The sequence below is a fragment of the Procambarus clarkii genome, chromosome 59 (assembly GCF_040958095.1).
Source record: "Procambarus clarkii isolate CNS0578487 chromosome 59, FALCON_Pclarkii_2.0, whole genome shotgun sequence".
Classification (NCBI taxonomy): Eukaryota; Metazoa; Arthropoda; class Malacostraca; order Decapoda; family Cambaridae; genus Procambarus; species Procambarus clarkii.
In genome coordinates this window covers 15,309,522-15,324,645 of record NC_091208.1, presented here as the reverse complement: position 1 = coordinate 15,324,645, position 15,124 = coordinate 15,309,522, and the positions used below count along the sequence as shown (strand labels likewise).

Sequence of the window (15,124 nt, the reverse complement as noted above, 5' to 3'; positions counted from 1 at the left end):
TCTAACTGCTGTATAATAAGGCAAGTTAACAAACTCCGCATCAATTTCTTTCAAGAAATCACGGAACTGGCGATGGTTGAGTGCATGAGATCTAATGAAATTAACCACAGAAACAACAGGTTTCATGACACAAGACATATCAACATATTTTAGGCACAATGCTTGTTGATGGATAAGGCAATGCAGAAAAATGGGTTTTGAGAATCCTCCAACCTCACAAGCTGTTGTAATTTACCCAACCAAACCCTTCTTTTTCCCAGACATATTCTTTCCTCCATCAATTGTCATACACTGCACATGTTTCCATTCCAGGTTATATTCTGTCATAGTTTTACTTACTTCATTGAAAATGTCCTCTCCAGTTGTTGTGGTGTGCATGCTGTGAACTGATGCTAATTCTTGGCTCACATTAAATTCACTATCAACACCACGAATGAATACTAAGAGCTGAGAAGTATCACACACATCAGTTGATTCATCCAACGCAAGAGAATACCAACAAAATCTTTTTGTTTTTTCCTTTATTTGCCGAATTATGTCGCCTCCTAAATCTTCAATTCTACGAGCAACAGTATTTGACCCAAGACTTATCATTTTGAAGAGGTTTACTTTTTCTGGACATACCTCTCCTGCTGCTTCCACTATACACTCTTTTATGATACTACCATCAGTGAAAGGTTTTCCTTTTTTAGCCAACACATAGGCAACTTTGTAACTGGCTATAGTTGAATTTTCATTTTCAGATTTTTTCTTACTGAAAACAGCTTGTTGAGAATGCAGACTGTGCTGAAATGATTCAAACTTTTTAGTGCGTTCTGCTCCTGTGATGTGAGAATAACTTGAGCCATGTTTAGATTCATAGTGCCGACGAATATTGTATTCCTTTAGAACAGCAACACTGTCTCTACATATTATGCATAAAGCTTTATCATTTGCTATCACAAAAAAGTACTTTATCTTCCATTCGTCATTGAACCGACGGCACTCACTGTCCACTTTTCTTTTCTTTATCTTTTCCATATCTGAAAACATAAGGGTAAAATAAATGAAATAAATTCTACAGGAAAAAAACAGCTTGTATGTGGTGTTAAAAAGCATAGCATATTATTATAAAGTGGTAAATATTATGGCAACAGCTTTCGTTGATAAACTTAATGGTTACCATTTTAACTATTTTAAACATGCAATATTTTTGGCTACAATAGTATTATTGCTATTTTGTATAACTAAGATAAAGGCATTGTCAAAGTACAGAGAAAAGAATATTGTACAGTGTTTGTGCTCCCTGAAACGGAAGCAGCGAAGCCCCACTCGCCCTCCATCCCCACAATATACAGTTATACACAACTGATTGGTTGTAATGCACAACACATACCTACCAGTATTAGTATCTGTGCGTCACACTATCGAGAGAGAGGAAAACTGACTCGGGTTGAGCGCCACCAGTCAGCAGCCCCAGCTTTGAATAATTCTGCGATGCCATTCGTACGATAATTATTTTTTCAAGGCCACCACACAGGGATTTGTTTGGAGGGCCGGATGAAATTATGTGGCGGGCCGGATGTGGCCCGCGGGCCATAGTTTGGAGACCCCTGGCTTAGACATATCCTGTATACACATACAAACTTTTATATATATATATATATATATATATATATATATATATATATATATATATGCACCTATGGGTATGGCACCTATTTCGGCCACCTATGGGGTATAAAATCAACTAGTATTGTAAGATCTGTTCACTTGAGAATGAACCATGGAGGTTCGAAACGTCGTGCAAATTATACAAATAAGTGTAATACACTCTATAGTAAATCACTTCTTTTCTTCACCTTAAAAGTACGAAAATGAGTTTTGGAGAACTCCTATTTCAATTAAGCCCTGATGCTAAGAAAATAGTTAGAGGGATAGAAGCCCTAAACCAGAAAATAATAAATACAGAATATGCGGTCATATTCAATGAAACATGTTTGAAAGAAAACCTGCTGCCAGTATACACCAATATATATATATATATATATATATATATATATATATATATATATATATATATTATATATATATATATATATATATATATTATATATATATATATATATATATATATATATATATATATATATATATATATATATATATATATATATATATATATGTCGTACCTAGTAGCCAGAACGCACTTCTCATCCTACTATGCAAGGCCCGATTTGCCTAATAAGCCAAGTTTTCATGAATTAGTTGTTTTTCGACTACCTAACATACCTAACCTAACCTAACCTAACTTTTTCGGCCACCTAACCTAACCTAACCTATAAAGATAGGTTAGGTTAGGTTAGGTAGGGTTGGTTAGGTTTGGCCATATATCTACGTTAATTTTAACTCCAATAAAAAAAAATTGATCTCATATATAATGAAATGGGCAGCTTTACCATTTCATAAGAAAAAAATTAGAGAAAATATATTAATTCAGGAAAACTTGGCTTATTAGGCAAATCGGGCCTTGCATAGTAGGCTGAGAAGTGCGTTCTGGCTACTAGGTACGACATATATATATATATATATATATATATATATATATATATATATATATATATATATATATATATATATATATATATATATATATATATATATATATATATATAACTGAAAACTCACACCCCAAAAGTGACTCGAACCCATACTGCCAGAAGCAATGCATCTGATGTACAGGATCCTTTAACCACTCGACCAACACGACCGGACAAAAGAGGATGGTAGCCGAGGCTAATTCCCCATTCCCCCGCTGGCACTCTTTTGGTAATCTTGGGCATGGTATTTTATCAAAGCACCTCATTTTTTGGGGCACACGTGAGGAACACAAATGCGAACTAGCCTGAACAGACAACACAGAAATCATCGATAGATACAGCGATAGCAGGCGGCTTGACATGTGCGAGGTACTACACATCAAGAAGTCAACACCAGCAATCAACATCCAATTAATGCTCAACTATATTCTACCCACTTCAAGACTCCGTACCAATATAGAAGCATCAAGAGGAAACATGGGCCAATAGGCCTTTTGCAGTTACTTCCATTCTTCCCTTTCATTTATCCAATTTATACCTATTGCACCGTGTTCTGCCTTGTGTTGAAAGTTTGTTCACCTCATCCAAAACTGTTGTAACATATCACCTCACCCAAATGCGAGTATATAAGACAAAGCTGTTTAAATGTTAGCATAGTAAAACTCTGTTTAGCGTTACAGTTGTGTGTGTGTGTGTGTAAACTAAAGTCTTTGAAAATGTAATAAGTTATTACGAAACGCGTTCCAGTGTCGCGATAGACTAGAAATAAAAATGAATTTTGGAGAATTGATTTTTCAATTACCATCATCAGTAAAAAGAAACATAAGAAATATTGAGAAAATTCGTGTAAGAATTATTAATCTTACTTTTTCGGTCACATTTAACAACATATGTTTACAAGAGACACTGCTACCAAAATATACTAATATATATATACTAATATATATATATATATATATATATATATATATATATATATTTATATATATATATTTATATATATTTATATATATATATATTATATATATTTATATTTATATATATGTGCGATTCAGAGGGGAAATGCCTGTTGCGTCTTGGGCACTAGTCCAACTTCAGAGGAATTCGAAGAAGTGTTTGACTTGCAACAATGATCGAACCCGTCTGTGACATTCATCAATGTTTCCCATTGTTGTGTTTTTCAAGAGATCCATAACCTTTAAGCACCTTTTTGCATTATTATTTTTGTATCAACCCGTGTATATCTTATATATATATATATATATATATATATATATATATATATATATATATATATATATATATATATATATATATATATATACTAGTATATATATATATATATATATATATATATACTAGCAGTACCCGGCCACATGCTGCTGTGGCTGAGCCATAGAAACCTTCCCTGTCCCCCAGTCCTCTATATTATTCCCCACTCCACCGTCCCCTCTTCCTTCCCATCATGCCCACCATCCCAAACTCCCCCGTGCCCTCGTCCTTCCTCACCATTACCCCCTCCCTCATCCCCTCGTCCTCCCCACCATCTCTCACTTCCGTCCCCTCGTCATCCCCACCATTCACCACTCCCTCGTTCGATGCCTTCTCAAATGGTCTGATGTTTCCCCATCAGAAAATTGGGAACATTGAGTAATCTGATGTTCCCATCACTGAAATATACGAAAACCAGTTAAAAAATAAAAGTAAAACATGAAAAAATTAAAAGAAACTATACTCACAAAATAAACGGTAAGGTAAACAACACAGCTCAATTCCAATGTAATTCACACAAAATAATTAAATCAAAATGAAAATAAATCAAAATCTATGAAAATTCAATTTATCAATGCAATCAGAAACATTGAAATGGAATTGTGACACATTTAGTATAATATGTGTGTTGCTCTTACATGCAACAGATGGCGCTGTTTTTCAAGGAAAGCATAGTTTTAAGTGTCACAGGTGTGGCATCTATATTTATACTAACGAAATGTAGGTATGGTAAACAACACAGCTCAATTCCAACACAGTGTCACACAAAATAATTCAATACAAAATAAATTATATCGAAATCTATGAAAATAAAATTTATCAATGCAATCGGAAACATTGAAATGGAATTCGTGACATATTTAGTATAGTGTGAATGATGCTATTATGTGCAACAGATGGCGCTGTTTTCCAGAAACGCATGTTTTTACCTGTCAGAAGGGTGGCATCTATATGGTAGGTATATAAAAAGACGTGCCAATTCGAATGAAACGTTGTGTCAAAATTTCAAAGCAATCGCTGAAGAACTTTTTGAGATTACAGCGTGTGTTGTTCTCTCGCCCAACAGATGGCGCTGTTTAAAAAAAAAAAAAAAATTCTGTCACAGGTGAGGCATGTATGTATTAGATATATAAAAAGACGCGCCTATTCGAATTCAACGTTGTGTCAAAATTTCAAAGCAATCGGTAAAGAGGTTTCAAAGATTTCCCTCACATGGAAAAACACATGAAAAACACAGTTTTTCAGAAAAAGCATGTTTTTTACCATCACAGACATGACATCTATATAGTACGTATATAAAGACCTGGCCGGATGCGAATGGAACGTTGTGTGAAAATTTCAAAGCAATCGGTGAAGAAATTTCGGAGATTAACGATTTTGAACAAATGAACATTTCCATTTTTATTTATAGGTGTACCCGGCCACGCGTTGGTGAGCCACAGCAACCTTCCCGTCTCCCAGTCCTCCCACCATTCCCCCTCACCCATCCCCTCGTTTTCCCAACCATTCCTCTCTCCCTCGTCCCTTTTTCCTCCCCATTATCCCCTACTCCAACACCTCCTCGTCCTCCTAGCCATTCCCCACTCCCGTTCCATCGTCCTCCTCACTGTCTCCCACTCCCCCATCCCCCATGTCTTCCCCACCATTCTCCATTCCCCTCGTCCCCATCATCCCCAACTACCCTGTCCCCTCGTCCTCCACCACCATTACCCCCTCTCCCGTCCCCTCCTCCTCCCCACTATCCCTCACTCCCCTGTCCCCTTGTCCTCCTCCACCATTCTCCATTTCCCTCGTCCCCACCATCCACAATTTCCCTGTCCCCTCGTCCTCCACCACTATTACCCCCTTCCCTGTCCCCTCGTCCTCCCCACCATTCCCCACTCCCTCGTCTGATGATCAAATGATCCGATGTTCCCATCAGAAAATTGGGAACATCAAATGATCTGGGGTTAGATTCACGACCAAGTTACACAAACACTTACAAACCTGTACATCTTGTCTCAATCTTTGGGGGCTTTGTCTACAATTATTAAACAGTTAATGAGCTCCGAAGCACCAGGAGGCTGTTTATAATATTAACAACAGTTGATTGGCAAGTTTTCATGCTTGTAAACTGTTTAATAAATGACGTGACATCTATATAGTATGTATATAAAAACCTGATCAGATGCGAATGGAACGTTGTGAGAAGTAATGTGAATTCTTTCCCATATGACTGGATCTCTCTATTCAAATAGGAATAATAGGTAAATATTTCTACCCTCCCCCTTTTCTAATTTTGTCGTCAAATAGTGACATCTATACCTCAAGATAAGATAAGATAGCCCTCTACCATGGGGTACAATAAGACACTAAACTGACCATCCATGTTGTTGGTTGTTGTACTTGGTGAACTCGGCGTATAAGATGTCATAAGCATCTCTTAAACCAGTATTGTGTGTTGCTATTACAGGCGGTTAAACTTGCAGGTGATAATACAGATAATGCAAGAGATAGGCAAGATAAGAAGATAAAAAATGTGTCTCTTAGTAGTGACCTCTCCCACCTGCATGTTACGTCTCCCACCTGCATGTTACGTCTCCCACCTGCATGTTACGTCTCCCACCTGCATGTTACGTCTCCCACCTGCATGTTACGTCTCCCACCTGCATGTTACATCCTTACGTTACATCACTACTGAGAGATGTAGCATGCAGTAAGAGCTATGACGCAAGTCATGCAATAAGAGCTATGACGCAAGTCATACGGTAAGAACTATGACGCAAGTCATGCAGTAAGAGCTATGATGCAAGTCATGCAGTAAGAGCTATGATGCAAGTCATGCAGTAAGAGCTATGACGCAAGTCATGCAGTAAGAACTATGACGCAAGTCATGCAGTAAGAGCTATGACGCAAGTCATGCAGTAAGAACTATGACGCAAGTCATGCAGTAAGAGCTATGACGCAAGTCATGCAGTAAGAGCTATGACGCAAGTCATGCAGTAAGAGCTATGACGCAAGTCATGCAGTAAGAGCTATGACGCAAGTCATACGGTAAGAGCTATGACGCAAGTCATACGGTAAGAGCTATGGCAAAAGTCATACGGAAAGAGCTATGATGCATTAGGCTATTTTTAAATTCAATTACTCACAAAGTTATACAATAAATTGAACAGTACTTGTGTACATGTTTTTTTATTAACATCGTTTTCTTGGGATCAGCATTCTGGTGAGTTTACAATGATAGCTCTTCTGTTGTCTACACAATGTCTGCATTAAAGGTCATATAGCTAATTGTTGAGAAATGAACTAGAGTGTGTTCCTCTGAATTTTTGTCGACACATCTTTAGTTATCTGCGTCACTTCCCATGTTGGGCTGAGGTTTTCATAGTCCCGGTGGGCTACAGTTACAAAGACTATAGCAAAGATTTTATATATCTTATGTTGGCAAACGCGTTTTTCTTTTAAAACGTTTTGATTACAAACTTAAGTGCTCATTTTTATATAATTTTCATCTTGTTTATTTTACAAATAATTCTTTAAGATTATTGATTAGTCAAAACGTTACTGAGGTTTCTGTTAAAGTTACAGAGATGAACATCCTTCTATCATCGCTAACATGGTAATGTTTGTTCACAGATGTAATAACATAGGATAAAATATCTTACACTTATGTATTTATATTCTGTATGTACAAGTTTGAATTCCATCAAGTCTTTCACGCTCTCTGAGTGCATTATCAAGGTCAGAGTATAGTGTTAGTCGTTGAGGTGTACCTTGGTAATGCTCTCAGGAGAGTTTTAAAGACTTGGCGCAATTCAAATTTCTACATAAAATATATTTTTTTATTATCCTATTCTCTCTCAGTGACATTCTTTACCTCCCACATAACAGTTTTTTACACTGGAGGGCAGTTGTGTGTTAGTCTAACAACAATAATCCCTTAACTGAAGTTCCATGTTTAAATTGAGGAAATAATAGGTTTAAATTCCATTCAATTCCTTTAATAGGTTTAAACTTATGTAAGTAGATCTGAGGTGTTGAAATATTCTCTTTTTAAATATGTTGAACTAGAGTTTTTCTGAAATTCCAACGCACCTAACCCTGGAGGTTAAATTGTTTGGGTCTATTGTTTTATTATACCTACGATTGTTCTGTAATTCTAACCCAATATCCCCTGAAAACTGATCATGGAGACTGAGTATGATTTAAGAGAATCACATGTACTAACTTTATTTTTTGCAATATGGACATTACAAATGTCTTTCCCAACAATTAAACTAGCGTACTACTGGAAGGCCTGCCCAGCAGCCCCCAGAATTTCTTATCCAGCTAGCACTCTTTACATTCTTGGAGGCAAGAACCTCTGATCTCCGGTAGAATAAAACGAAAATGAGGAAGTTAACTTATCGATAAATTCTTTACTAAAGTAATGTATGATATTTTTTAGAAAACCAACAAATACACGGTTCAATAAAATCCCTCCTGCTTATTTCCGTAAGCCTACACACTTTACTAAAGCAATATATACTGTTATGAAAGTAATCTATAGATGCTCAGTTAACTCAAGGGAAACATTTGTATTTGCAATTGCAATTTTAGATATTGCAACTGCCATCTTGTCAAACTTACAGTTTTCTATAATGTGACTCAAAAATGTTATAGTCTAATAAGGGTCGTATCTTCAATCACGCGAATTTTCTCAATTTAAAGTCTAGTAACTCCTAAGGAATATTAAAATTAGTTCCATTTACAATAATTCCCAGTCTATCATTTGTTCGTACTTGGGATTTTCTGCATTCCAGCCCAAACAGCTCAGTGATCAGTTATTATATGGCGAATGCATAATTTGATGAAAAATATATAAACTATATATATATATATATATATATATATATAAATATATATATATATATATATATATATATATATATATATATATATATATATATATATATATATATATATATATATATTTATATATTAGAAGCATCAAGAAATATGGACCAATAGGCTTTCTACAAACACTTCTATTCAATACCCATTGTTTCGTGTTCTGTCTTGTGTTGATGAAATTAATACCCTATTAATGCCACTTCTTGTTCTGTCTTGTGTTAATGCCACATCACCCCTTCCACCTCACTCAAATGTAGATATATATATATATATATATATATATATATATATATATATATATATATATATATATATATATATATATATATATATATATATATATATATATATATATATATATATATATATATATATATATATATATATATGGCACAACTCTCCTAAACACGAGAGTTAAGTATACAACTTTAGAACACTTTCCCACCAAGAGACTCGAACCCTAGCCAGCACAGAAGCCTTCCAGCAACTGGCATAACAGGTACGCCTTAACCCGCTCCACCACCCGCTCAGACCCTTAAAAGAGATGGTAATTTCGGAGTATTTAAATACCCCAAAGATCAACACCTCCCAAGAGCACCAGAGCAAGTGATGGGTCATTTATACGTTAATTTCATCAAGTCCCTGTTAATATGGGAAGACACAGTGTCTCTGCTTAAGGCACAACTCTCCTAAACACGAGAGTTAAGTATACAACTTTAGAACACTTTCCCACCAGGAGACTCGAACCCTAGCCAGCACAGAAGCCTTCCAGAAATACTCCGAAATTACCATCTCTTTTAAGGGTCTGAGCGGGTGGTGGAGCGGGTTAAGGCGTACCTGTTATGCCAGTTGCTGGAAGGCTTCTGTGCTGGCTAGGGTTCGAGTCTCCTGGTGGGAAAGTGTTCTAAAGTTGTATACTTAACTCTCGTGTTTAGGAGAGTTGTGCCTTAAGCAGAGACACTGTGTCTTCCAATATTAACAGGGACTTGATGAAATTAACCTATGAATGACCCCTCACTTGCTCTGTTGCTCTTGGGAGGTGTTGATCTTTGGGGTATTTAAATACTCCGAAATTACCATCTCTTTTAAGGGTCTGAGCGGGTGGTGGAGCGGGTTAAGGCGTACCTGTTATGCCAGTTGCTGGAAGGCTTCTGTGCTGGCTAGGGTTCGAGTCTCCTGGTGGGAAAGTGTTCTAAATATGTATACTTAACTCTCGTGTTTAGGAGAGTTGTGCCTTAAGCAGAGACACTGTGTCTTCCCATATTAACAGGGACTTGATGAAATTAACGTATAAATGACCCCTCACTTGCTCTGGTGCTCTTGGGAGGTGTTGATCTTTGGGGTATTTAAATACTCCGAAATTACCATCTCTTTTAAGGGTCTGAGTGGGTGGTGGAGCGGGTTAAGGCATACCTGTTATGCCAGTTGCTGGAAGGCTTCTGTGCTGGCTAGGGTTCGAGTCTCCTGGTGGGAAAGTGTTCTAAAGTTGTATACTTAACTCTCGTGTTTAGGAGAGTTGTGCCTTAAGCAGAGACACTGTGTCTTCCCATATTAACAGGGACTTGATGAAATTAACGTATAAATGACCCCTCACTTGCTCTGGTGCTCTTGGGAGGTGTTGATCTTTGGGGTATTTAAATACTCCGAAATTACCATCTCTTTTAAGGGTCTGAGCGGGTGGTGGAGCGGGTTAAGGCGTACCTGTTATGCCAGTTGCTGGAAGGCTTCTGTGCTGGCTAGGGTTCGAGTCTCCTGGTGGGAAAGTGTTCTAAAGTTGTATACTTAACTCTCGTGTTTAGGAGAGTTGTGCCTTAAGCAGAGACACTGTGTCTTCCCATATTAACAGGGACTTGATGAAATTAACGTATAAATGACCCCTCACTTGCTCTGGTGCTCTTGGGAGGTGTTGATCTTTGGGGTATTTAAATACTCCGAAATTACCATCTCTTTTAAGGGTCTGAGCGGGTGGTGGAGCGGGTTAAGGCGTACCTGTTATGCCAGTTGCTGGAAGGCTTCTGTGCTGGCTAGGGTTCGAGTCTCCTGGTGGGAAAGTGTTCTAAAGTTGTATACTTAACTCTCGTGTTTAGGAGAGTTGTGCCTTAAGCAGAGACACTGTGTCTTCCCATATTAACAGGGACTTGATGAAATTAACGTATAAATGACCCCTCACTTGCTCTGGTGCTCTTGGGAGGTGTTGATCTTTGGGGTATTTAAATACTCCGAAATTACCATCTCTTTTAAGGGTCTGAGCGGGTGGTGGAGCGGGTTAAGGCGTACCTGTTATGCCAGTTGCTGGAAGGCTTCTGTGCTGGCTAGGGTTCGAGTCTCCTGGTGGGAAAGTGTTCTAAAGTTGTATACTTAACTCTCGTGTTTAGGAGAGTTGTGCCTTAAGCAGAGACACTGTGTCTTCCCATATTAACAGGGACTTGATGAAATTAACGTATAAATGACCCCTCACTTGCTCTGGTGCTCTTGGGAGGTGTTGATCTTTGGGGTATTTAAATACTCCGAAATTACCATCTCTTTTAAGGGTCTGAGCGGGTGGTGGAGCGGGTTAAGGCGTACCTGTTATGCCAGTTGCTGGAAGGCTTCTGTGCTGGCTAGGGTTCGAGTCTCCTGGTGGGAAAGTGTTCTAAAGTTGTATACTTAACTCTCGTGTTTAGGAGAGTTGTGCCTTAAGCAGAGACACTGTGTCTTCCCATATTAACAGGGACTTGATGAAATTAACGTATAAATGACCCCTCACTTGCTCTGGTGCTCTTGGGAGGTGTTGATCTTTGGGGTATTTAAATACTCCGAAATTACCATCTCTTTTAAGGGTCTGAGCGGGTGGTGGAGCGGGTTAAGGCGTACCTGTTATGCCAGTTGCTGGAAGGCTTCTGTGCTGGCTAGGGTTCGAGTCTCCTGGTGGGAAAGTGTTCTAAAGTTGTATACTTAACTCTCGTGTTTAGGAGAGTTGTGCCTTAAGCAGAGACACTGTGTCTTCCCATATTAACAGGGACTTGATGAAATTAACGTATAAATGACCCCTCACTTGCTCTGGTGCTCTTGGGAGGTGTTGATCTTTGGGGTATTTAAATACTCCGAAATTACCATCTCTTTTAAGGGTCTGAGCGGGTGGTGGAGCGGGTTAAGGCGTACCTGTTATGCCAGTTGCTGGAAGGCTTCTGTGCTGGCTAGGGTTCGAGTCTCCTGGTGGGAAAGTGTTCTAAAGTTGTATACTTAACTCTCGTGTTTAGGAGAGTTGTGCCTTAAGCAGAGACACTGTGTCTTCCCATATTAACAGGGACTTGATGAAATTAACGTATAAATGACCCCTCACTTGCTCTGGTGCTCTTGGGAGGTGTTGATCTTTGGGGTATTTAAATACTCCGAAATTACCATCTCTTTTAAGGGTCTGAGCGGGTGGTGGAGCGGGTTAAGGCGTACCTGTTATGCCAGTTGCTGGAAGGCTTCTGTGCTGGCTAGGGTTCGAGTCTCCTGGTGGGAAAGTGTTCTAAAGTTATATATATATATATATATATATATATATATATATATATATATATATATATATATATATATATATATATATATATATATATATATATATATATATATATACATTTGATGGTTACAAGATATACATGGGTTGATACAAAAATAATAATGCAAAAAGGTGCTTAAAGGTTATGGATCTCTTGAAAAACACAACACTGGGAAACATTGATGAATGTCACAGACGGGTTCGATCATTGTTGCAAGTCAAACACTTCTTCGAATTCCTCTGAAGTTGGACTAGTGCCCAAGACGCAACAGGCATTTCCCCTCTGAATCGCAACACTCAGGCGCTGGAACAAGAAACTTTTTGCTCTCTGGTCTTTTGTAGCGCTGATCAATTTGTCCCCCAATTCCTTCAGGAACTTCAATGCACATTTTCCCCACGAACCGAGGGTCTCCGAGCCGATCGGAACAAAGCTGTAGCAGTGTGCTAGACCTCTATATTTAATAATTTTCTGCGATTCCCTGAAAGAAGCAGCACCACCGCTTTCACGTGTGCTGTAGTGGAGGTAGGTACTGGCCAGTGTGGCAGCGCACGTGTAGTCCCATACCACTTGCTTACCATCCTTCCAAGGTAGCAAGGTGACCCCATCAGGTGACCCCATATATATATATATATACCTCTAGCTGGAAGAAAGGGGACCCATAGCCTCGGAGGAAACCACGCATAACGCATTAGAGGGAATGTTTAGATCCCCTCCAATACAACAATCAACAATACAATCCCCTCCTATATATATATATATATATGCGAACAAGCCTGAATGGTCCCCAGGACATATGCAACTGAAAACTCACACCCCAGAAGTGACTCGAACCCATACTCCCAGAAGCAACGCATCTGGTATGTACAAGACGCCTTAATCCACTTGACCATCACGACCGGACAAAATGAGGTGATAGCCGAGGCTATATGAACCACCCCACCGCCGGCACTCGGATAGTTATCTTGGGCATAGCATTTTACCAAATCACCTCATTCTTTGGGGCACACGTGAGGAACACAAATGCGAACAAGCCTGAATGGTCCCCAGGACATATGCAACTGAAAACTCACACCCCAGAAGTGACTCGAACCCATACTCCCAGAAGCAACGCATCTGGTATGTACAAGACGCCTTAATCCACTTGACCATCACGACCGGACAAAATGAGGTGATAGCCGAGGCTATATGAACCACCCCACCGCCGGCACTCGGATAGTTATCTTGGGCATAGCATTTTACCAAAACACCTCATTCTTTGGGGCACACGTGAGGAACACAAATGCGAACAAGCCTGAATGGTCCCCAGGACATATGCAACTGAAAACTCACACCCCAGAAGTGACTCGAACCCATACTCCCAGAAGCAACGCATCTGGTATGTACAAGACGCCTTAATCCACTTGACCATCACGACCGGACAAAATGAGGTGATAGCCGAGGCTATATGAACCACCCCACCGCCGGCACTCGGATAGTTATCTTGGGCATAGCATTTTACCAAATCACCTCATTCTTTGGGGCACACGTGAGGAACACAAATGCGAACAAGCCTGAATGGTCCCCAGGACATATGCAACTGAAAACCTCTATTATGAGGTGATTTGGTAAAATGCTATGCCCAAGATAACTATCCGAGTGCCGGCGGTGGGGTGGTTCATATAGCCTCGGCTATCACCTCATTTTGTCCGGTCGTGATGGTCAAGTGGATTAAGGCGTCTTGTACATACCAGATGCGTTGCTTCTGGGAGTATGGGTTCGAGTCACTTCTGGGGTGTGAGTTTTCAGTTGCATATGTCCTGGGGACCATTCAGGCTTGTTCGCATTTGTGTTCCTCACGTGTGCCCCAAAGAATGAGGTGATTTGGTAAAATGCTATGCCCAAGATAACTATCCGAGTGCCGGCGGTGGGGTGGTTCATATAGCCTCGGCTATCACCTCATTTTGTCCGGTCGTGATGGTCAAGTGGATTAAGGCGTCTTGTACATACCAGATGCGTTGCTTCTGGGAGTATGGGTTCGAGTCACTTCTGGGGTGTGAGTTTTCAGTTGCATATGTCCTGGGGACCATTCAGGCTTGTTCGCATTTGTGTTCCTCACGTGTGCCCCAAAGAATGAGGTGATTTGGTAAAATGCTATGCCCAAGATAACTATCCGAGTGCCGGCGGTGGGGTGGTTCATATAGCCTCGGCTATCACCTCATTTTGTCCGGTCGTGATGGTCAAGTGGATTAAGGCGTCTTGTACATACCAGATGCGTTGCTTCTGGGAGTATGGGTTCGAGTCACTTCTGGGGTGTGAGTTTTCAGTTGCATATGTCCTGGGGACCATTCAGGCTTGTTCGCATTTGTGTTCCTCACGTGTGCCCCAAAGAATGAGGTGATTTGGTAAAATGCTATGCCCAAGATAACTATCCGAGTGCCGGCGGTGGGGTGGTTCATATAGCCTCGGCTATCACCTCATTTTGTCCGGTCGTGATGGTCAAGTGGATTAAGGCGTCTTGTACATACCAGATGCGTTGCTTCTGGGAGTATGGGTTCGAGTCACTTCTGGGGTGTGAGTTTTCAGTTATATATATATATATATATATATATATATATATATATATATATATATATATATATATATATATATATATATATATATATATATATATATATATATATATATATATATATAAAAACTCAAGACGAGTATCAGGCTGTTTTTTCGCTACTTCCACTGCTTACATGATGTATTGTGCCTCCACTGCTTACATCATGTATTGTGCCTTCACTGCTCACATAATGTATTGTGCCTCCACTGCTCACATGAAGTATTGTACCTCCACTGCTCACATGAAGTATTGTGCCTCCACTGCTCATATGATGTATTGTG

The 15,124-nt window shown here is 39.3% G+C and overlaps 1 protein-coding gene across 1 annotated transcript in view; it reads left to right on the top strand.

The window, feature by feature from the left end:
• The window catches only part of LOC123768084 (methyltransferase-like protein 27), a 116,111-nt gene that overhangs the window by 15,640 nt on the left and 85,347 nt on the right, over positions 1-15,124 (top strand). The gene's annotated exons all lie outside the window — the stretch shown is intronic.